General features: G+C 37.0%; 1 protein-coding gene across 1 annotated transcript in view; it reads left to right on the top strand.

Moving 5' to 3' along the window:
• The first annotated feature begins 6,244 nt into the window (after positions 1-6,244).
• Positions 6,245-26,392, top strand: part of LOC106091141 (monocarboxylate transporter 12) — a 54,259-nt gene continuing 34,111 nt past the window's right edge. Inside the window, exon 1 of the mRNA XM_013257568.2 lies at positions 6,245-6,949. The gene's annotated coding sequence lies outside the window, so the exon portion shown is untranslated. The remainder of the gene's footprint in view (positions 6,950-26,392) is intronic.

The following is a 26,392-nucleotide window of genomic DNA, read 5'->3' as shown; positions in this document are numbered from 1 at the left end:
CATCGAATGCTTGGATTTTTGTAGCAAATAGTTTTTATTGGTAAATGTCTTTTGGAATTGCTAAGCAGCCGTAACAATGAATTGATTGCCAATCTTTTATAGCAGTTGATCTCAAAACTGATGTCGTTTGTCAAACCATCGGACACATATATATATATATATATATATGACACCATTGGTAGCCGTTTCTGTTGTTAGGAGACTTATTATCAGTAAGCTACTGTAGAGAATATTGTCTGGTATGGAATAGCCATATAACAACACACAAATAGCTGTAAGCTGTTATTGTACTTAGGGAAAGAGTTGTGCAAGAGTTCACACTTATGAGAAATTCAATCTTAAACAGATCCCTATCAAAAGTTCCAGAAAACCCATATCTTTTTTTCATACATTTGCATGTAAGTCCAGAGCCTACTCAATGATCGCAGCCATATATGTGCATATATAGAGTTCCATAGTTTTGATAAGCCACCACTAAACCAGAGATTTCATATTTTATAAAAAGAAGAGAAGCATACCGCATATAAAATTTTATTCACACTATCAGACATATTGACGTAACAATAATTCGTCGACCACCAGCAGTGTCAGCGAAAGTAGTAAAAAACACACCCAAAAGAAAATACATACAATGTACATATGTATGTATGTTATCACTAATGTAGAAGTGATAACAAATTACTAACAATAAAGATGAACTGCGATGAACTTTGTTTTTACCTCATTCATATTTAATTGTAAACAAACCCCCGAAATAAGTTAGTCACGTATTAACACAACACATGTTTATATATATGTAACAACTACTGTATCGTCTCATACAACATGCACTCAAATATTTGTTAGCTTACGAATATATCTATTTGACACCTCTTTTATATATCGAAACTGATAACAGTCAAAAAAGGGGCAAATCATTAAGCAAAGAGAGACAAACATGATATGTAGATATGAACTAACACTCCCCCTTCATAAGTGAAGAGTACGAGTATATCTATTTTCATTTATTGCAGTTTGGCACTTTGGTATGATATAACAAGATACAACATGTATGCCCAAGCACTACAACAACAATTGATATATGCAAGCAAACACAGCTGTGAGATGTAATGACAATGAAACAATGAAAGAAAAAACCATTACAAACATATTTAGGCAGCACCCAACATAGGTATAATGCTATTAATGACTCCCTCTAAATCGTAGCAACAACAAAAAAAAAAAAAAAATAGATCAAATTTACAATACCTTGCCGGCAATGCACTTTATAGCGACAATAACAACAACAAACACATAGGAAAAGAGAGCCTCATTGAAGTCCCATAGTAAAACACAAAGAAATGAAACCTCTCTCTAAAAATGGAATGAGTTGTGGCGCTGAGCGCTAATGTTATAGTCTGTATGTGAGTGTGCTTGTTACCAACTGATAAGAAAATGCTTTGCTGTTTTTCGTTGTTTTGTCCCCAGCAGTGCCCATGGTCCACCAGCTTTGGAGCTACATATAATCAGTACGTAGAAGAGAAGAGATTTGCATGTCGTGTTCAAATTTTGAAGAGAGCTAGAAAGAGAAATGGGCGTTTGTTGCGTTTTGGCCGATATGTTTGTTTATACTTGTGTGTTATAAAATAGCATAAAAATGTATGGTTAACAAGTAAGTATTGACAACAGTTGGGCAAAAGCAACCCTTTGAAAATTTGAATCGATTTTCAAAATAACCAAAACAGATTTATTTAAAACCTATGGAAATAACCACTCTGGAGATATGAATTTCGATATTTTCATCAAGCTAGGAGATTTTAGTGACGAGACACGAAAGGAGAATATCTTTGGTTCAGTGGTCGAAAAATTTGTGATTTACTCATTCAATAATGCATTCAGGCTTATAGATAAGAGCTGGCAAAATATCGTGGCACTATCGATACAATCGATATTTTATTTTTTGTCTGAATATCGATTGATATTTGTCCTATCTGAACAAAAATAAGCGATCCGACAGTGAATGTATGCTATAAGATACATTGCGCCTATAGGGGGCGCATCGCGATAAAATTTTGCACAATGATTTCTCTCATGACTTGCAACTATTATATTCGGATTAATTCGAAATTTCAATTGATAATGCTTCTATACAAATCGAACTCCTGAATGTTACATCTCATTCTCTTTTGAAATATAGGTGATGGAAAATTAACGATAGTATCGATATTTATTATTAGAAATATCGAATTTTGCGGTTATCGATAGTTTGCCAGCTATATTATAGCCTCAGAGAACATAATGACACCATTCACTTGCATAAGGTATACATAACAGAGCTGACAAATGATCGATAATCGCAACATTGTATACTTTCGATATATTTAACTATAAATATTGATTGTGTCGATACTATCTTCTATCGTTCATCACTTTTATTTCAAACTAAAATGAGAATAAAAAATCAGTATATCGATCTATATGCAATGTATCTCTATAGGCGCAATGTATCTTAACGGATACATTCAGTGTCGGATCGCTTATTTTTGTTCAATTATGCAAACAATTTAACGTTGCCGATAGAATCAATAAGAAAAATATCAATCGATATTCAGATAAACAAGTAAGAGCGTACTAAGTTCGGCTGGGCCGAATCTTATATAGCCTCCACCATCACAAAAAACTGTTGAAGCGTTCAGTAACCATGTTTTATATGTATCTGAATCGGAGTGGAAAAGGGGGTTTCGACAATTGGTCTGATCGAAAATTTATAATCATTCTTTATTAGGCCAGAAATTCATATAACAAACCTTGTACTGTTTCGTAGGTACGTTCAAAGTACTTTCGAGGCCTATTAATCTAGGAAGCCACTGGCGACATTTTTGAGATATTCATCATATAAAACTTCTCCAAAGAACAGGTGTCACCGAAACCGAACGGTGTATTGCAGACTGTTTGGTTTCGGTTATAAAGATAGAGAAGCTCCTTTAGGTTAGGTTAGTTAAGGTTGAAGGGCACGAGAGATGTTGGTCCATTGCTCCAGAGTAAGAGGAAACCCAGTAAAAACAGTCTAAGTCGGCCGGGCCTGATTTGCCGTTTTCTATTGCGCTTATGAATGAAGTCGCCTGAAAGAGCCCTTTTCAAATTCAGATGTGTGCTTTACAAACTACTCTAGTTGGGATGGTTGTAAAGCACCATGATCCATTTAAAATCTCCCGCTGGTAATTTTTCTTGGTCGAAAATGAAATCGCTATACGAGAATCCAGACAAATACTTCTAGCAATAACACACCTTTGCTGACTTTTAAATGTTTATTGCTATACTATTAGCATTAAACAATAGTCTAAAGCCGGACAACATCCTGCAATGGAATCTCAATAACATTTTATTCTTTGCTTAGAAATTCTTTTAAATGTATTTTCTCCACCACTTATTTAGCTTTTGAAATATGTACTCCATATTTCTCACTTTCATACAACCGTTTCTTTCCAGAGCTCACTCGCGTATGAAATAACTAATGACAACAAATCACACTACACGGCATGCCGTTTTGTTTTTGATCTTCCTGAGATGATCGTCACCTACATGGCGTTGTTATTGCACGCCATGGCTCTCTTGGGTGTGACTGCATGCATTTGTGTGTGTAATATGCAGTTGCGATGGCCTGTCGTCTGTTTTTTTTTACGAGTACGACATAACCTAACAGGGCAATGGCATGCTATCAAACCTATCATGGGTTCATTCAATTCGGCTCGTGCTGCCCTTTAGTACCCGCCTTCATGGATTCTGCTAACAATTTTTACTAAATAACGCAGTTTGCATATAAATAATTATGCAGAAATAAAATTTGGTTGGATTTAATTCTAGAGTTTTAAGAAACCATATCGGGTGCTGGGGTATTTGAGGGCTATATCTATTCATGTTGCAAAATAGCCCAATGGTGGGTGCAAGTGTACTATCAATAACAAAAACTTCTAGGGCTCATGAAGTAAAATTAGGGCATCGGTATATTTTGGGGCTATAGCCATTTCTGAACCGATTTGCGTGAGATTTTCAGTAAATATTGCAGGGCAGAAGCGTACAAAGATTCAGCCAATTTGCACTGAAATGGAGTCGGGGGAAAATTCTATATGGGGGCTATATTTACTAATAAATACATAAATACATACAACAGGTCGGTTGGGATTGTAAATGGGCCAAATCGGTCCATGTTTTGGTATAGCTGCCATATAAACCGATATCGGATCTTGACTTGAGACCCTAGAGGGCATAATAAATATCTGATTTGGCTTTGGCTTTGGCTCCGATTTGCCCCAAATATTTTATTTTGACTTCCAACTACTCTGCCAAGTATGGTCCAAATCGGTTCATAAGCTGATATACTACTACTACTAAATTTCTCATGAACCCCCACTTAGAAACAGGGGATACTTCTCTCATATCAATGAGGGCAGTTCGATTAAAGTTGAAGCTCAATGATAAGGGGCCTCGTTTTATATGTCGAGTCCGAACGGCGTGGTAAGGGGATAACCACCGCTGACAACTTCTCTGGTGTTCACGCCGTGATCTGAACCTAGGCGTTCGGTGTCATAGGCGGACATGCTCACCTTATAAACCGATCTCGGGTCTTGACTTCTGAGGTCCGAGAGAGTGCAATTATCCAATTTGACAGAAATTTTGCATGAAGGGTTTTGGTTTGACTATAAACAACTGTGCCAATTATGGTCCAAATCGGTTCATAAACTGATATAGCTCCCATATAAACCGATTTCGGATTTTGACTTCTTGAGCCACTAGAGGGTGCAATTATGAAATTAAGCATGAAGTGTATAACAAAACAAAACAACAAAACACTTCTAACAGTGGCTCCAAATATAGTTCAAATCGGTACCTAACCTGGCATAGCTCCCATATAACCCGATCTTGACTTAGAGAGCATCTAGTCAAGGGCTCTTTGAACCTATACAGGGCGATTTGACAGAAATTTTGCACAACGACTTCTTGTATGACCTTAAAATACGTGTTAGCTAGAGTTTCAATCTTTATATTACTCAATCTTTTTATAAACCAATCTACCGAATTTACTTCTTGTTACCAACTATGACTCAAATCGGTTTATAATCTGATATAGCTCCCATGTAAACCGATTTCGGATATTGACTTTGTGAGTCGATAGAGGGCGCAAATGTTATCTGATGCATGAAGTATTTTGGTTCCACCATCAACAACTACGCCAAGTATGGTTCAAAATCGGTTTACAACCTGATATAGCTCCAAACCTAAACCGAACTCCCGATAATACTTCTTGAGTCCCTATAAGTAGCAATTCTTATATGATTTGGCTGAAATTTTGGACAACGACTTTAATATACATGTTAAATATGTTCTGAAGCGGCATATAAGTTGATAGTGCTCCCATATAAACCGATCTCCCGAATTTATTTCTTGAGCCTTTAGAAAGCGTAATAATGGTGACAGTCACATGGTCTACAGTGGTCAACTATCATTGTTATGTCGCAGATCAATATTTCGAGGTAATACAAACGAAATTAGTACATTAGTATACCTCCTATACTATTGGAGGTAAAATACTGAATAAGCACCACATGATTTCTCATTTAATAAATGGTGCTACTTCATAATACACTAGTGTTGTCATATTAATCGGTTTCAAATCATAATCAGTATTAATGAGAGATCATGTTTATACATATGTATGCATGTTATTATCACTGATAACGCCACTAGTTGGTGGGATATATGCCTGAGGTATGCATTGCAGGGGCAAAGAGACAATAACTGGCAACGATTGCGGGATTTTTCGACAGACACTTGTTGTGTTGAATTTTTGTAGACATCAACTGATAACGGCGGCAGTAGCCGACACACACACTCAACCCACCGCAGTGTTATGATTTGTGGCAGTGGTGAGTAAATAAACATCCGCGTGACAGAGAAGCACACACAACCATGAGGAACGAAGCAGAGAGCGAGCGAGCGATGTTATATGGAGTGAGAGCGAATAAGTGCGTATTTGTTTGATGTTTTACTGTAATACGCTCGCTTATACTCTTTTTGAAAATTCCCCCCCAAACAAAATGCTCAGACTCACTTATACCATCAGCGGCAGTTGCTAAATAGAATTATACGAAAGAATAATTCCTTTTTCATCGATTCAGAATATCGCATAGAAGTCAGTTCTTAATCGGCGTTTAATCGCGCTGCACAGAAAAATTAACGAAATTTTAAGTCAGCACAAAAAATACATAAATAAGCACTGAAAAATAAGCCAAAAAAAAAGATTTTTTGCTTTTTACGAAAACTTTCTTCTAAATGTGAAATCGATCAATGCATCAAAAAGTGGTGTTTAAAATCTTATGATCAACTCAATAACTAAATCATCTTATTTGTGTCCACACTTGGGAATCAGTTCAAATCTTTGAGTTCACAAATATATAAAGTGTTAATTAGTTAAAACGCCTTCTAAGTGTTAACTATTTTGAAATAGTTTTTATTTTGGTGTTTAAGTTAATAATTGGCAAATGAAAGAGCTGGTTTTTTTGAGAAACACGCCCTGCCTGTTCATATATTGTAACTAGCGCGTGTTCATATCGGATCAGATCATAGTGCCAATAATAGTCTCATTCGGCAGCAAGTGGTGAAAAAACGCAATATCTTAAGTAACAAAAAAAGTAATAATAATTATTTGAAAAATTCTTTAATATAACGGTTATGGTGTTTCTTTAACTAAGAAAATCTCTCCAAAAGCTTGAAGAATATTGAATGAATAAACAAGTGTATAATACATAAATTATATACACATAACAAATACTTATAAATATAATCTACATTAAAGCATAGAAGAAGCATCACCAACAACAAAGCCCCAGCATATTCAAGACAATTGAGACTACAACACAAAAGTCAACAACAATTCCATCAACATTGAATGCTGACAAAGTGAAAATTGAAGGTGGGTAATTCGGCATGCAAAATGCATTGTTTTATTGCTAATTTATATGTGTTAATAAATTTATTCAATTTTCATTGAATATTTATCAACATCGATAAACAAACTACACTGACCTACAATAATTATGTCAAGTGCCTTGGTTAGAAATGTTAAAAAAAACAAAAATAGTTTAAAAAGCCCAGTTATGATAGCACCCGCATTTTCACAGCTGAAGGCTTTTGCCTTGTGTGATCAAAAAATTGAATATAAAACAAAAACCCTTATTGAACTATTGGAAAAATAAAGCAAGTAAAAGCGTGCTACGTTCGGCCGGGCCGAATCTAGGGAACAAATCACCATGTATTCTGCTAAAAATTTATACAAATAAATTCTGTTAAACCAGCAAAAATTAAAGCTTCTGGGAAGCGAATAAGGATGATAGAGAGAACGGTTAACATGAGAGCAAAAGCAGGTTATACACTGATTTGGACCGTATTGAACACAGTTATTGGAAGTCATAAGAGCCACTCCACATGCAAAATTTCAGTCAAATCGGACAAAAATTGTGGCTTCCATGGGTTCAAAAAGTCAAATTGGGCGATCGGTTTATATGGGAGCTATATCAGGTTAAACAAGTTATAGTCCGATTCGGGGTTTAAGTAGCAAAGTCGATTTATATAGGAGCTGTATCAAGCTTTAGATAGATTCAGATCATATTGCAAATTTGTGCCAAATCCGAGGAAAATTGCGCTCTCTAGAGGCTCAAGAAGTCAAGAGCAAAGATCGGTTTATATGGCAGCTATATCAGGTTATGGACCGATTTGGACCATACTTGTTGGAAGTGATATCAGAACACTACGAGCAAAATTTCAGTCAAATCGCACGAGATTTGCGCCTTCTAAAAGCTCTAGAAGTCAAGACCCAAGATCGGTTTATATGGCAGCTATATCAAAACATGGACCGATATAACCCAATTACAATCCCAACCGACCTATACTAATAAGAAGTAATTGTTCAAAATTTCATGCGGCTAGCTTTAATCCTTCAAAAGCTAGCGTGCTTTCCACAGTCAGACAGACGGACGGACATGGCTAGTTCGACTGAAAATGTCACGACGATCAAGAAAGGTGTTAGAAACAGAATGACTAAATTAGTATACCCCCATCCTATGGTGGAGGGTATAAGAAGAGAATTTGTATTTGTATGTTTGTCCGTCCGTCCGTCTGTCTGTCGAAAGCACGCTAACTTTCGAAGGAGTAAAGTTAGCCACTTGAAATTTTGCACAAATACCTCCTATTAGTGTAGGTCGGTTGGGATTGTAAATGGGCCATATCGGTTCACGTTTTGATATAGCTGCCATATAAACCAATCTGGGATCATGACTTCTTGAACCACTAGAGGGCGCAATTATTATCCAATTTAGCTGAAATTTTGCATGAAGTGTTTTGTTATGACTTTCAACAACTGTGCTAAGTTAGGTTCAAATCGGTGAATAAACTGATATAGCTACCATATAAACCGATCTTGAATCTTGACTTCTTGAGCCATTAGAGGGCGCAATTCTTATCCGATTTGGCTGAAATTTTGCATGACGTATTTTATTATGATTTTCAACAACTGTGCGAAATAAGGTTCAAATCGGTTCATAACCTGATATAGCTGCCATATAAATAGATCTGGGATTTTGACTTCTTGAGCCTCTAGAGGTCGCAATTATTATCCGATTTGCCTGAAATTTCGTACGACGGCTCCTTTCCATCAACATACGTGCTTGTTATGGTCTGAATCGGTCTATTACCTGATACAGCTCCCCTATAAACCGATCTCCCTATTTTACTTCTTCAGCCCCTAAAGTGCACTATTCTTACTAGATTTGGCTGAAATTTAACACAATGACTTCTACTATAGTCTCCAATATTCAATTCAATCATGTTCCAAAATGAACCATAACTTGATATCGCTCTAATAGCAGAGCAAATATTTTCTTTCATGTTTTTTTTTTTGCCTAAGAAAAGATGCCGGGAAAAGAACTCGACAAATGCGATCCATGGTGGAGGGTATATAAGATTCGGGCCGGCCGAACTTACTTGTTATATATAAGAAGATTGGTAAAGTATACTGGTATGCACTTAATGCAGTAATTGGTATGCACATAATAATAATATGAAAAAGTATTGCTTTTGTTTTGCACGACACTGTATGTTTGACTCGATATTGCTTTTTGTGATCGTTATTCACGGCATTACTAAGTTTTCCAGCACATGTTATAATTGAAAGTTTGAAGAATCGGATAAGTTTAGGTATATCTTCTATACATCTATTATCAGATTTCCATTTCCTGAAGATTAGCAACCAAAATCTATATTTTAGAACCTTATAAATGAAGCTTAATTTTTGCAATGCGACTTTATATGCATTGAATGAGTTTAACTTACAAGTTTAAAATTATGCCAGATGTGATCTTCATGTAGTTTCCTAATAGATTCTGTTCTGCATCCAAAGTCCACACCCTACAGAGAGTTTAAAGATAAGAAGACTTTACTTATGAGTATATTATGAGGATAACACATTAGCAAATATTGTGCTATACCATATAACTTTTCCATTACAAGCCCAGTTATTAATGACTAATTTTGTGCACCATAAACTATGAATGCAATACAACACTTGCCGTATTCATTTCAAATCTAAGCCTTTTGTTCTCTTCTCGACATTTCAAAGTTCGAGTACACATTCAAATGCTATCAAACAATGACTCACATTTTAGGAAAGTTTATTATTTGCGTAAATTGTTGTGATCACAACACCATGGATCATAAACAAATTTTACATATCGAATTATGGTTTTATTATTTTTGATTTGTTTTTAGCTTTTAGGTTTTGTGAAGATTTCATTAAAACTAGGTCAATGACCTATAAAAATAAGAAACGCAGACAGTTGTGAATTAAAATAAAATTACATTTTCTTAGCACTGAAGGGGAAAACGTGACACCTGTTCACACTGGCCAATTGAATACAATTTAGAGATTTGCAATGCTTGAATAAGGGATAAGTTTACACTACTTGATTATAAATTAAGATGAAGAATAAATGCATAACGTCTAGTATTTAGAAGAGTGCCAATCACTTTTTATACAATTCGATTAGGTCTGTAGGGGAAGGGGCTAGGGGTGGTTCCTAAGTCCATACACAACTCTCAAATACTTTTAAACGTATTGTGATCACATAGCAATGATAGATCATTGTACATCCATCTGAAAATAGTGATAAAGTGGCACAGATGATTCGCTCTTAACTATACAAATTTTGCCAATCATTTTTGTAACTTATTGCCATGATAGATTTTTAATGAGTATTGATAAAGTGGTCCTAATTATTTCGCTCATTGCACCGGCAAAACAATTAGCAATTCAATTAAACCGAAAATTTCATCTGACGTTTTTATTATTAAATTAAGTTAGGTGATGATGCTGGCAGTAAGGCGCTAATAAGCAGTAAAATGTTTCCAAAAACAGTCGTGTATTTTTGAACTATTCCATGGAACCTTAATATCTCCTAGTAATTTTTCAATCATTTTAATTTCTCCACCATTCATGACATTACATATTTCATACGCTGTGATGTGTGTATGCTTGTGCGTTTAAACTCTTCTTCCTTTCTTCTTGCCATGTCAGTTTGTATTGAATTTTCTTCCGCCTGCCACAAGCAGTTTACTTAAGATTTTTCTTTGTTATTGCCATTGGCCCATGGTTGTTAAAATTGTTTGGAAAAAATACAGCAAGAATAGTTTAAGGTCAATATATAGAACAAAGAGCCATTGTTATGGTATTAAAGTGTAATTTTGTGAATGTGTCCATGTGATGGTTAATTAAAATATCTACAAACTGGCAGTTGATGAATTGATCACAACACAAAACCTGAAAGTAATTGAAGAATAGGTTTCGCTATATACTCTTACTCATTCATATACATTGAAATAGAACCAAGAGAAAATTGTAAAATTTCGCCGGGTAGTACGAGGGGCTATATAAATGTTTGACCTAGTAATGAAAATGCAAATTTTTATTATCAGAAAGAGTTTTATTGGTTTTCAAAGTATCCTCAAGTATGATTTATATACTTTTGCAGTCGTTCAAACCAATTGTTGAAACATGGTTATTGAAAGCTTCAACAACATTTTCTGGCAAAGAAAATCTTTGATTACGCATGTTTTTCTTAATGTACGGGAAAGAAAAAAAGTCATTGGATGCCAAGTTAGGACTGTACAGCGGATGGCTCATCAATTAACAATTTGGCGGTTGAAGAATGTGCTGGTTTGAAAAGATGTATCATAGCTCTGATAGTCATGGTGAACAACAATTTGTCTTCTCTTGTTGGTTTTTCGATCTTCTCCCAAGACCTCAAACAATCAAATTGTGATGTTACAGTACGAATTTACCATCCTACGTTGCTCTAGTGGAACAGTTGCCACATGACCAGTTATGCCGAAGAACCAGGCGACCATTTGCCTCGAAGTACATCTTTCACGAACAACTTTCGTAGGATTAAGCCCGTCTTCGATGACTCACACGGTTGATTATTGTTTTGTTTCGGCTTCATTCGCATAGATCAACGATTCCCCACCTGTGACGATCCTATAAATGTATTTTGTGGCACTTCGACTGTACATTTTCAACATTTCTTCACATAAATCGATACGAACCTGTTTTTGAGCAATTTTCAAATTGTGCGGATTCCAACGAGAACAAAGCTTTTTTACGGCAAGGTACTACTACTAAATTTCCTATGAACATTCCATTAAGGAACAGGGCATACTTCTCTTACAAAGTTTACGATATGTCCTATGACACGGCATCAATGTTTTCTGGCACAATGGCCATTTTTGGACGACTTTTACGGAATTCGACTTTAAGCGAGCTTCAGGCACGATTCAACTCATTAAACCAGTTTTTCACAGTGCTATAAGAAGGTGCTTCATCGCCATACAGAAACTTAAGTTCCTCAATTCACTCTTGCCGAAAGTTATGAAAAATGAACGCACGAAAATGTTCACTAGTTAATTCCATTCTTATATCCACCACCGAATAATGGGGTATATTAATTTTGTTATTCCGATTGCACCACATCGACAAATCCATTTCCGACCATATAAAGTATGTATATTCTTGTTCGCCGTAAAAATCTAAGACGATCTAGCCTGTTGGTCTGTTGAAATCACGCTACAATCTCTTACAAGCGTACTAAGTTCAGCCGGGCCGAATCTTGGGAACCAACCACCATGGATTCGGTTATAAGTTTATACGAAATAATTTTAGTTGAAGGGCATAATTTTATTTTATTCTCCATACTTCTAGGAGCCGAACAAGGATGATCGAAAGACTGGTTTATATGGCAGCTCTATCGGGTTATGGACCGAAGTCATAACATAACACTACATGCAAAATTTCAGCCAAATTGGACACAAATTGCGGCTTGTAAGGGTTCAAGAAGTCAAATCGGAAGATCGGTTTATATTGGAGCTATGTCAGCTTATAGGCCGATTCGGACCTTACAATGCACAGTTGTTGAATGTAATAATATAATACCGCATGCAAAATTTCAGCCAATTCGGACACTAATTCAGGCTTGTAAGGGCTCAAGAAGTCAAATCGAGAAATCGGTTTTAATGGGAGCTACATCAGGTTATAGACCATTTTGGACCGTGCTTGGTACAACTGTTGGAAGTAGCAACAAAACACTACATGCAGAAATTCATCTTAACCTGACAAAAATTGCTGCTTTCAGGAGCTCAAGAAGTCAAATCGGGAGATCGGTTTATATGGGAGGAATATCAGGTTATGAACAGTTGTTGGAAGTCACAACAGAACACTACATGCAAAATTTCAGCCAAATCGTACAAAATAACGGCTTCCAGGGGCTCAAGAAGTCAAATCGGCAGATCGATTTATATGAGAGCTATATCTTAATCTGGACCGATATGGCCCATTTGCAATCCCCAACAACCTACGTCAATATTAAGTATCTGTGTAAAATTTCAAATGGCTAGCTTTACGCGCTCGACCGCTTCCGTGATTTCAACAGATGGACGGACGGACATAGTTAGATCAAATCTGATTGACGAGACTATCCAGAATATATATACTTTATGGGGTCCCCGATCAATATTTCGCGGTGTTACAAACGGAAAGACTAGATTAGTGTACCTTTGTCCTATGGTGAGGGTATAAAAATAGAGACAATGAGTTGGAACTTTGCGCCCATATTTGTTTTGTCCATAAACAGGTTGAGTTCAAAGAGGGGCTATATCGGACTATATCTTGATGTAGCCCCCATCATTAGCGAAGCAAGCCCAGCATTCTGTGGTTTAAACCCCTTTGAATAACAATAAAATTAGAAAACTGTATCGACAACAATGAAATGTTGCATTTTTCAAGTTTTCTGCCAGTTAGGGCCAGATCATTAAATTTTACAATTTTTGTTTGTTTCTCTTTCGAGACGAGCTCAATGATCGGAGATGCAAATGGAAAAGGAAAGCCAAAGATAGCAACACACACCAACCACTTTGGGACGCGTTTCGTCTTTGGTTAGAAGACTTTTCAACCATATTAGGAGTTGTGATGGCTAAAACTGCTAAAACTTTTCTGGGGGCTACTTGGTCACCTCCCAGATGCCTACCTACCTTTGTTTAATATAGCCCCCATCGGTCTGTATTTGGATATTGCTATCATAGAGACCGATCTCCAGATTTAAGGTTTGAGCCCATAAAAGACGCATTTATTATATGCTTCGCTGAAATTTGGCATAGTGACCCATTTTAGGCCTTTTGACATCCGTGCGATATATGGTTTAGATCGATATTTATTTGGATATAGCTGCCTAAAAGACCAATATTCTGTTTTTCAAACTTAGTCAGTGAATTGAATTTATTCGAACACTCGACGTCCGATCCCAGTTGGGACAAAATCGGACCAATGATGTTGCTATGGGTTAATAAATGATGCATTTTTAACCGGATTATGACGAAAAGTGGTTTACATATATACCAGAGATTTCGTTTATTCAAAGTTCGGCCCTAATGCAATTTTATGTTAACTTCTCTTTAGAGAAGTTAAGCACGCTTAAACGCGTAAAGCTAGCTCTGGCAATGCTTCTGGCAGTTCCTCACTCCAAAATCGACAATTCTGCTTATTTACATACCCATTGAGCCAAAAAAGAACTTCGTCATAAATGAAAGGAGCGGGCGATGAACTTTCTTTACAAAGCATGCATTTTGATTTTAAAATTCAATATTTTGCAAACTTTGTGCGTTTGTAAGACAATTCATGGAAAAATTATAGACCAAACTGAATATGTTTGACAGTGAAACAAAACACGAAACATGCGTGAGCTTTTTAAACCAGTGTTGCCAAAAAGATAATAGCTAAAAAATCACTCTTTACATACTTTATCGAACCTTGTATGAATAATTCGAAATGTTATAAATGGTGTTACTTCCTATGGCGGATGTTACAACATTTCAATGTTGAATTTTGATATCTGTATAAAACATCTGGATATACAAACTTTTCTTTCTTTATTCACATGAAAAATACGCACACAACACACATATGTCAGCTCGTTCGTTCGATAGTTCAATCTATCAACATTTTTAACGATTTATAAAATTGTTGTTGCTTAAAACGAAAATGTTTAAATTGAAAATTCTCTCTTAGTAAGTTCTGAATAAAATTTTATTATTATTAAAGCCTCCACTATAGAATGGGAGTATACTATTGTCGTCATTCTGTTTGTAACACCTCGAAATATGCGTCTAAGACCACATAAAGAATATATATTCTTGATCGTCATGACATTTTAAGTCGATCTAGCCATGTCCGTCCGTCTGTCAGTCGGAAGCACGCTAACATTCGAAGTAAAGCTAGCCTCTTGAAATTTTGCAAAAATACTTCTTATTAGTGTAGGTCGGTTGGGATTGTAAATGGGCCATATCGGTCCAAGGTTTGCTAGAGCTGCCACAAAAACCGATCTGGGGTCTTGATATACTAGGCCTCTAGAGGGCGCTATTCTTATCCGATTTGGCTGAAATTTGGTAAGACGTGTTTTGTTATGACTTCCAACAACTGTGCCAAGTATGGTGAAGATCGGTACATAACCTGATATAGTTGTCATTTAAACCGATCTGGGGACTTGAATTCTTAGCCTCTAGAGTGCGCTATTTTCATCCGATTTAGCTGAAATTTTGTATGACGTATTTTGTTATGACTTCTTCCAACTGTGCTAAGTGTGGTTCAAATCGGTCCATAACCTGATATAGCTGCCATATAAACCTATCTGGGATTTTGACTTCTTGAGCCCCTAGAGGGCATAATTATTATCCAATTTGGCTGAAATTTTGAACAACGCCTTTTCCCATAACTTTCAAAATACGTGTCAAATATCGCCCAATTCGGTCTGTAGCCTGATACAGCTCCAATATAAACCGATCTCCCTATTTTAATTCTTGAGACTCTAGATGGCGCAATTCTTATCCGATCTGGCTGAAATTTGGCATGACGTGTTTCGTTATGACTTCCAATAACTGTACTAGGTATGGTTCAAATCGGTTCATAACCTGATATAGCTTTCATATCAGCCGATCTGGGATCTTGAGCCTCTAGAGGGCGCATTTATTATCTGATTTGTTTGAAATTGTGAACAACGGTTTTTTCCATGACCTTCAACATGCGTGTCAAATATGGTCTGAATCGGTCTATAGTCTTAAACAGCACCCATTTTAATCGAACTTCCTATTTTGCTTCTTGATCCCCTAAAGGGCGCAATTTTTTTCGAATTGTCTGAAATTTTACACAATGACTTCTACTATGGTCTCCAACATTCAATTCATTTATGGTCCGAATCGAAATATAACTTGATATAGCTCCAATAGCATTACAGTTCTTATTCATTATTCGTTGTTTGCCTAAAAAGAGATACCGGGCAAGGAACTCGACAAATGCTATCCATGGTGGAGGGTATATAAGATTCGGCCCAGCCGAACCTAGCACGCTCTTATTTGCTTTGTTTTTTAAATTCTTCCATTTCAAATATGTATGTCACTATGTCACATTAAAAAATAATCACATTATAGCAAATACATTAAATATGGGTGTAAATTTGTTTTCCCCAATGCTAGCAGTTCGTATTTTTGTTGATTGTTTACATTTGAATAATAGCTGTCGCTCTCTGCTTCTTCTTCTTATGTAGCTTCTATAGCTTGTTTTTGTTTTTTATCTGCTATATTTTGCTTTGCTACAAACGAAAACATATTCAAATGTACCCTACAAGCAAATGTCAAGTAGTATGCATATGTCATATGGTTTGTTAGTATTTGAGTGAATAGAGCAAAATTCGGTAAAAAATTAGTAAGCATAGAAGTAAAAACATGCTAAGTTCGGCAGGGCCGAATCTTGGGTACCGTGGTGGATGGATTTGGGGGCTATATCAGCTTATGGACCTATTCAGATCAAACTTGCCACTGACAACGCTAGACCGCACACATCTTTGGTCACTCGCCAAAAACTGAGTGAGCTTGGCTGGGAACTTTTGATGCATCCACCATATAGCCCTGACCTTGCACCATCAGACTACCATTTATATCGATCTTTGCAGAACTCCTTAAATGGTAAAACTTTCGGCAATGATGGGTTTTTTGCAGATAAAGGCCAGAAGTTCTATGAGCGTGGAATACTAAATTTGCCAGGAAGATGGCAAAAGGTTATCGAACAAAATGGCGATTATATATTTGATTAAAGTTCATTCTAAGCTTTATTAAAAATGCATTTACTTTCTTTTAAAAAATCCGCAATTACTTTTTAGGCAACCCAATAGAAGGAATCTTCCCTCTCCTGTTTCTGTGGTATCACAACCAGGGCTGCGAAGTCGACCAGAGTCGAGGATGTGAGGACGGAGTCGAAATAAGAGTCGGACTATTAAGCCGGAGTCGGAGTTTGGTTCCGACTCCGACTTAGACTCCAACCCGGGGTCGAAGTCGAGGGCTAAACGGAATGGTCGGAAAAGGACAGTATTTCGATATACCTGCCACATTTACCGATCTCAGACATTGCTTTCATTTATATATCGATCTTGCGATTTAAGGTCGTAGGTCATAAATGCCATATTAATTGCCTGACTTCGCTCAAATCAGGCGATCCGTATTAGGCTTCTCGACATCTGCACTAAGTATAGTATGAATTGGACTATATTTGAATATAGTTGCCATCAAAGACGTGGCCAGGGGGAGGTGGGCTATCCGGTACGAGCCCCTACCCCCAAAAAATCCTATTTTTCGAATGTTACCACGTCTACGTATTTTTTATTGTTTTGTAGTTCTAATATGTCGCCCCCAACTTGAAAAAATTAAATCCTAGCTACGTCCCTGGCTGCCATACATATCGGTTTCCGGATTTAAAGGCTTGGGTCCATACAAGCCATACCTACTACCCCATTTCTCTGAAATTCAGTGTAATGAGATGTGTAGGACTGTTCGACATCCGTTCCGAGTGTGATTTAAAGTTTTTGAACCATTAAGGGCGCATTTTTATCCGATTTCGGTGAAATTAAGCATAGTGAGTTGTATTAGGGTCCTCCACATTCATACCGAGAAAGCATCAGATCCAACCATATTTGGATATGGCCACCCTTTAGACCGATTTTCGATTGAAGGTCTTTTACCATTAATAAGTTTTTTATACCCACCACCGAAGGATGGGGGTATATTCATTTTGTAATTCGGTTTGCAACACATCGAAATGTCCATTTCCGACCCTATAAAGTATATATATTATTGATCGTCGTAAAAAATTCAGACGATTTAGCCATGTCTGTCCATCTGTCTGTCTGTTGAAATCACGCTACAGTCTTTTAAAATAGAAATATTGAGCTGAAATTTTGCACAGTTTCTTTTTTTTGTCCATAAGCAGGTCAAGTTCGAAGATGGGACTATATCTTGATATAGCCCCCATATAGACCGATCCACCGATTTAAGGTCTTAGGTCCATGAAAGCCGCAATTATTATCCGATTTTGTAGAAATTTGGGACAGTGAGTTGTGTTAGGCCCTTCGACATCCCCCTTCAATTTCAATCCCAGATCGGTTCAGAATTGGATATAGCTGACACATAAACCGATCTCTAGATTTAAGGTCTTGGGCCCATAAAAGGCGCATTTATTGTGCGATTTGGCCGAAATTTGGGACAGCAAGTTGTGTTAGGCCACTCGACATCTTTCTGCAATGTGGCCAAGATCGGTTCAGATTTGGATATAGTTGCCATATAGACCGATCTCACAATTCAAGATTTTGGGACTATAAAAGGCTCATTTATTATCCGATTTCTCCGAAATTTGGGACAGTGAGTTGTGTTGGGATTTTCGGCATCCTTCTGCAATTTGGCCTAGATCAGTTCAGATTTGGATATAGCGGCCATATAGACCGATCTCTCGATTTATGTTTTTGGACCCATAAAAGGCACATTTATTGTCCGATGTCGCCGAAATTTGGCACGGTGAGTTGTGTTAGGGCCTTCGACATCCATTTTCAATTTGGCCCAGATCGGTCCAAATTTTAATATAGCTGCCATATAGACCGTTCTTAAGGTCTTGGCCCAAAGGCTTATTTATTATCCAATTTTGCTGAAATTTGAGACGGTGAGTTGTATTTGGCCACTCGGTATCCTTCTTCAATTGGTCCAGATTGGTCCAGATTTGGATATAGCTGCCATATAGATGGATTAAAAATGCAAATTTTGCCCCTGCCCACTTAGGAACAGGGGCAAGCTTCTCGCATATCAATGAGTGCAGTCCGATTTAATCTCAATGATAAGAGGCCTCATTTTTATAGCCGAGTCCGAACGGAGTGCCGCAGTGCGGCACCTCTTTGGAGAGAAATTTTGGCTTTTGTGAATGGAATAGTACTGCACAAATGGAATATATCTGCGCTACGTGATCGTGACCAAGACCTAACGACCATAGATAGATCTCTCGATTTAAGGCCTTGAGCTCATAAAAGGCGCATTTATTGTCAGATTTAGCGTTGTGTTAGTCCTTTTGACATATTTTTCAATTTGGTTCAAATGGGTCCAGATTTGTATATAGCTGCAATATAGTCCGATCTCTCGGTTTGAAGTCTTGGTCCTTATTAAAGACGCATTTTTTGTCCGATTTCGCTGAAATTTAGGACAGTGAGTTGTATTTGGCCCCCTGATATCCTTCTTGAGGATGGCCTAGATCGGTCCAAATTTGGATATAGCTGCCATATAAACCGATCTCTCGATTTAAGGTTTTGGCCCCATAAAAGGCTTATTTAATATCCGATTTCGCTGCAATTTGACGCAGTGACTTATATTATACTTTTCGACATCCGTATCGTATATGGTACAGATCGGTCCATATTTGGATATAGATGTCAAAAGACCAATATCGAACCATAATTACAAATACAATTTTGCCCATGAACATTCCGCTAAGGAATAGGGGCAAATAAGTGCAGCCCGATTCAAATTTAAGCTCAATGATAAGGAGCCTCCTTTTTATAGCCGAGTCCGAACGGCGTGCCGCAGTGCGACACCTCTTTGGGGAGAAGTTTTACATGGCACAGTACCTCACAAATGTTGCCAGCATTAGGAGGGGAAAGCCACAGCTGAAAATTTTTCCTGATGGTCTCGCCAGGATTCGAACCCAGGCGTTTAGCGTCATAGGCGGACATTCTAACCTCTGCGCTACGGTGGCCTCCAACAGTTTCTGAACAGTTTCTTGTATTTATAAGACCACTCAATGTCCGTGCCGAATTTGGCCCAAATCTGAGCAAATTTGGATATAGCTGCAATGAGTGCATAAATAATGCATTTTTCATCGGATTATGACGAATAGTGCTTTACCTAGATACCCGAGGTAATGGGTATCCAAAGTTCGGCCCGGCCAAACTTAATGTTTTTTTTATTTATTCTAATATCCGATTTAGCTGAATTTTGGTACAGTAATTTGTGTTAGACTCTCACATATCCTAACTTTTGTTGCCCTTGACTGGTCTGAACCGAATATAACCATATTTCGATGTATCTGTATCTGGATTCATAGATGGGGCTTTTTTACTGCATATTGGCCCAACGTCGTCAGAATATATATATCCAAAGTGGTGAGTATCCATAGTTCGGCCCGGCCGAACTTAACTCAAATTTTAATTTTTTTTTACATATTTCCCAGACTGTATGGTCTTCCTGAGTCGTATTCACAAAACAATCAAAATTGCCAAAACACCCACCAATCTGAATGTAAATAAAATCTAATTCGGTTGGTGGCGTTCGTTTTCTTTGGCAAATCTTCCACCGGCTGACAAACGCAGAATTAAAAAAAGTTCATTGACAACGGTGCGTTGTGATATTGTAGAACAAATTCAATGTCGTTGATATGAAGCAGCGCATTTCTCAGCTGGTGCTCAACAACGAGGGTGAGGCAGGCGTGTGTTTATCACGCATTATATACAAAGCGCAAGTAAAAAACAGTTTTCAAAGGTTAAGAGTTTTGGCGGCACTTACGAAAAATGTTTTTTGGTTATATTGATAAAACAAAAATTTTGACTAGATTGAAGGACTTTAAAGTTGCAATTGAAATTTTATAGATTTAAAAATTTCACTCCAAATGACTTGATTTGTTTTTAAGACTTCTGACATTGAAATTGATTATAGAATAGGGCTGATTATTCCCAAGAGTAGGAGTATTGAACCTACATTACACAATGGAACACCATTATTTTTTTATACATAGACGGTGGATAAAAAGTGTAACTCAAAGGTTTAGTCAATAGTATGGGTCCACTTTATGGGATCAAATGATTAAAAGGATCAAATGAGAGAGACATTTTTAAGTTTCTTGGACTTGTTTTCTTTATAGGATCAGTGTGACAAGCATTTTATAAAAGCAGCGAATATCAAACTATCATATTCATAGATAAACTTAAAATGGAAATTTATTAAATGTTTCTTTGATATACTTGTCTGGGTCCCTCTATCATTAATTAATTTGTTGTATAGTGTTATCTAGCAAAGTAAGTACTCTTGTTAACGCTTATATTTATTATGAAGTGTCTCCTGATTATATTTGATATAGCAATCTATTGGAATTAATGGTAGCCAGATACAGAAACACAAAATGTTGGACAAAAAATATCTTCAATGAAATAAATTATCTCTTATCAATGGTGTACTATCAGTTATTAGCAACCAACGGAATGTGCAGACATGCTTATGGGCTACGAGAAATCTTCATACTAATCATAGTAATAAGAGATTAAGAATGTTGTTCAAGGAAGAGTTTATTTGGCCCCAGATAAAGACATGGTTGTCAATAATTTGGTACGAAACCTTTGCGGGTCCACCTGATACTGGTAGTGATTAGGAAACTCATTAACAAAAACTGGATTTTGAACTCTGCCAGATAACGTTAAGGAAAATTCTTGGTGATTGTGCTTTCGGTAAAATTTTGCATAGAAATACAATTCTTGACAAACCACACCAAATATCGTCATCTGTAGGACAAGTGCCCATACCATTACTTTAGATGGCAAACTACTTCGGGTGACCGTTTTTAGGTTCAAATGCCATGTGCTCGGTTAAGTAAACATGGTAAACAAACGCAGCAACTCCTTCGCCCTATCCACTTAAACTATTTTGTTTTGGTCTTAAATCTTGTGTTTTGCAATTTTATACCCACCACCGAAGGATGGGGGTATATTCATTTTGTCATGCCGTTTGCAACACATCGAAATATCCATTTCCGACCCTATAAAGTACATATATTTTTGATCAGCGTTAAAATCTAAGAAGATCTAGCCATATCCGTACTGTTTAAAAATAGAGATATTGAGCTGAAACTTTGCACAGATTCTTTTCGTTCATAATCAGGATAAGATGGGCTATATCCGACTATATCTTGATATAGCCCCCATATAGACCGATCCGACGATTTAGGGTCTTAGGCCCATAAAAGCCACATTTATTATCCGATTTTGCTGAAATTTGAGACAGTGAGTTGTGTTAGGCTCTTCGACATTTTTCTATAACTTAGCCCAAATTAGTGCAGATTAGCATATAGCTGCCATATAGACCGATATCTCGATTTATAGTCTAGGCCCCATAATAGGATTTCATTGAAATTTGATATAGTGACTTTTCGACATCCGTGTCGTATATGGTTCAGATCGGTTTATATTTAGATATAAGACCCTAAAAAGACCAGTATTTTGTTATACACAATTGAACAATGACTTGTACCAATTGGAATTTGGTCCAAATCGAAACATATTTCGATATAGCTGCTAAGGGGCATTAGATATGCATTTTTTACCGGATTTTGATGAAAGGTGGTTTACATATATACCCGAGCTGGTGGGTATCCAAAGTTCGGCCCGGCCGAACTTAACGCCATTTTACTTGTTAAGTCTTCATTTTGAGTTTGTTTTTCAATATATGTTGCATCCGTTCGCCGGATATTTTGAGAATTTTTAGGTATTTGATTGCCATTTCGCGGAATTCGAGCATTCGCACTGCGAACCATTTCAGGTGTGGTTGCAGTGTTTTTTTTTGGCCATGGAGTTTGGCAACGCTACCACCAATGATTTATAGTGTGATACTTAAACATTTTGTTCACTTTGTGGTGTTTGAGTTTACCAACAAAAGCCTGTTAAGAATTTCCAGCACAAATATAACGCAATCAAACTATTACGCTTAAAATCCTTCACGAATAAAACAAATATCTTGTATTGCCAGTTGTTAATCACGGTCGAACACGTGAAGCTAGCCGCTTCAAATTTTGCACAGGTACTTCTTATTGATGTTGGTCGTTGGGGATTGCAAATGGGTCATATCGGCTCAGATTTGGATATATCTCCCATATAAACAGATAACCCGATTTGACTTCTTGACTCCTGGAAGCCGCAATTTTTATCCGATTTGGCTAACATTTGAAACAAAGATTTGTATTATGACTTTCAACATCAATGCCATGTATTATCCGAATAGGTCTATAAATAGATATGCCCTCATATAAACCGATCCCCGGATTTGACTTCTTGAGCACCTGGAAGCCTCAATTTCATCCGGTTTGGCTGAAATTAGTAACAAAGACTTGAGTTATGACTTCCAACATCCATGCCAAGTATGATCCGAATCGGTCTATAAGCAGATATATTCCCCATATAAACCGATCACCGGATGTGACTTCTTGAGCCTCTAGAAGGCCCAATTTTCATCAGATTTGGCTGAACTTTGGAACAACGTCTTGAGTTATGACTTGCACCATCTATGCTAAGTATGATCCGAATTGGTATATAAACAGATATTGCCCCCGTATAAACTGACACCCGGATTTGACTACTTGAGCCCTACTATCACATTTAATCCGATTTGGCTTGATTTAATCCCTGTATTTGACTTCTTGAGTCTCTAGAAGCCTCAATTTTCAATCGATTTGGCTGAAATTTGGAACAAAGACTTGTGTTATGACTTTCAATACCCATGCCAAGTATTATTTTAGTCTTCTTCTTCTTATATATAAAACTCAATTTGTATATTGGGAGTCACACCACCCCCACAAAAACGCCCAAAATGGCCACATTAGCCAATCATGGATAAATGGGACTCGGTTTATTTGTTCCGTATAGAGTTAACAACGGCAAACCCGATTTTCTCCAAATTTTCACTTATTGTGTAGGTTGGTCTGGAAGGAAACATAGGCTATATAACTTTTCGGTATCGGAAGGAGGACGGACCCAAATGCCAAAAACACAATCTAAAAACAAAAGTGGACCGATCGGGACAATATAGGTATCAAATGAAACGTATTGGAGAGTAGAATATGAATATGACATTAAAGTATGAGTCTAAATACCAATCGGGACGACCTAACCCCAAAATCCCCCAACAGACATATTGGACGTTTATCTCAATATGGGGCTCAAATTAAAAGGTATTCGGGAGTAGATTTGGAATCTGGCATACAAAACCAGATCAAAGTATAGGGGGCCAAACCACCCCTCAAAAACGCCATTAGACCCATTATGACTGTATGATAAATGGCTGAAACGAATTTCTTAAAATTTTCATAGATTGCGTACGTTTGTCTGGGAGGAAACATAGGGTATATAATTTTTAAATATCGGGTGGAGGCGTATTATATGGCATAAAACATTAGGTCCAAGTAATGGGAGGTCGTTCACCCCTAAATACCCCTAAATGAGCATATTAGCCGACCATGGCTATAGGAGACTCAAATGAAAGGTATGTGATAGTAGATTGCGAATATGACATTAAAATTTGCGTTCAAGTCTAGGTTGCGCTTTTCCTCCTAAAAAAACTTCAAATTATTTGACCCATTATGACAAAATGGGACTCTAATAAAAGGTATTTGAGAATAGAAAATGCATTTGATATTCAATTTTGGACCCAAGTGTTTTGGGGTACGCACTAAATCACTTTTTAAATTGAACTTCATTTTCGTTGGGAATAAAGAACGAATATGATATTTATTTTCAGTGGAAAGTGCCGGTGGCCGCCCCAGCCCCAAAACATCCTCCAAACTGTTCATATTTGCCGACCATGGCAATATGGGGCTCAAATTAAAGAGATTTGGAAGTGTAGCATGAATTTGATATCTATATTTAAGTCGAAATATCTCAGGTGCCATCCCTCCCATAAAAAACACTTTTCATTACCCTAATTTTTAAAAACACCAGGATCCGAACAGGGCTAATCTTCTCACACATCAGAAATAGCCCCCATATAAACCGATCCCTGGATTTGACTTCTTCCGCCCTTAGAAGCCTTAAATTTCACTTGATTTGGGTGAAATATGGCCCAAAAACCTATCCTATATAGGCCCCCTAAGTACCGATATCCCGTTGTGACTTCTTGAGACCAAAATAATTCAAATACAAACTCATTATATTTGGATAAATTTTTAGCTGAACCCATGGTGGTGGGAACTCGAGATTCGGCTCGGACGAATTTAGCACGCTTTTATTTGTTTTCTATTAATCACTTTTGAGTCATACATTTAATTGGTTTTGTTTATCAGCAAATTGCATAAATGGTAAAAATTGGTAAAAATTACAATCGAAAAAATTTTTTGATAACTTTTTTAAAATAAATTTCACAAGGAGGTTGTTAAATTGAGAGATAAAATTAAATTATTTTATTGAGCAATTTATTCAGGGCCATTGAAAATCTGATTGATTTGTTGTGAAGTTAGTGCACGAGATAATTTATGTAGCGTATATAATGGAGAGAGTAAATGCAAAGACAGTCCTACCCTACACCACTACTGTGGTACAGGGTATTATAACTTAGTGCATTTGTTTGTCACACCCAGATGGAATAGAGATAGATCCATTGATAAGTATACCGATCGACTCAGAATCACTTTCTGATTCGATTTAGATATGTCTGTATGTCCGTGCATCTGTCTGTCTACTTATCTGTCCGTCCGTCTGTCCATCTGTCCATCTTAATTTATGTACAAACTACAGGTCGCAGTTTTCTTCCGATCGTCTTCAAATTTGGTACGGGCATGTTTTTCGGCCTAAAGATGAATCCTATTGAAATTGGAAAAAATCGGTTCAGATTTAGATATAGCTCCCATATATATGTTCCCTAGTACTTGCCAAATAACCCACCATAACATTTGAAGATTTCCTGACCTAATTTTTATATCATCCATCATAGGATAGGATATACCATACTAATTTCGTCACTCTGTTTATAACACCTCGAAATATGCGTCTGAGATCCCATAAAGTATATATATTCTTGATCGTCATGTCATTTTAAGTCGATCTAGCCATGTCCGTCCGTCTGTCTGTCAAAAGCACGCTAACTTTCGAAGGAGTGAAGCTAGCCGCTTGAAATTTTGCACAAATACTTTTTTTTAGTGTAGGTGGGTTGAAATTCTAAATGGGCCAAATCGGTCCATGTTTTGATATAGCTGTCATATAAACCGATCTTGGGTCTTGACTTCCTGAGCCTCTAGAGGGCGCAGTTCTCGTTCGATTTGACTGAAATTTTGCATGTAATGTTTTGGTATCACTTTCAACAACTGCGCTAAGTATGGTTTAAATCGGTCCATGTTTTGATATAGCTGCCATATTTACCGATCTTGGGTCTTGACTTCTTGAGCCAATTGAGGGCTTAATTCTCATCCGATTTGGCTGAAATTTTGCACATAGTGTTTTGGTATCACTTCCAATAACTGTACTATGTATGATTCAAATCGGTTTAAAATCTGGTATAACTGGCACATAAACCGATCTTGGATCTTGACTTCTTGAGCCACTAGAGAGCGCAATTCTTATCCGATTTAGCTGAAATTTTGTATGAGGTGTTTTGCTATGACTTCCAATAACTGTGTTAAGTATGACGCAAATCGATACATAACCTGTTA

The sequence above is a fragment of the Stomoxys calcitrans genome, chromosome 4 (genome assembly GCF_963082655.1).
Source record: "Stomoxys calcitrans chromosome 4, idStoCalc2.1, whole genome shotgun sequence".
NCBI lineage: Eukaryota > Metazoa > Arthropoda > Insecta > Diptera > Muscidae > Stomoxys > Stomoxys calcitrans.
Note: the sequence above shows the minus strand (reverse complement) of the source record. Positions and strands in the feature narration are given on the sequence as shown.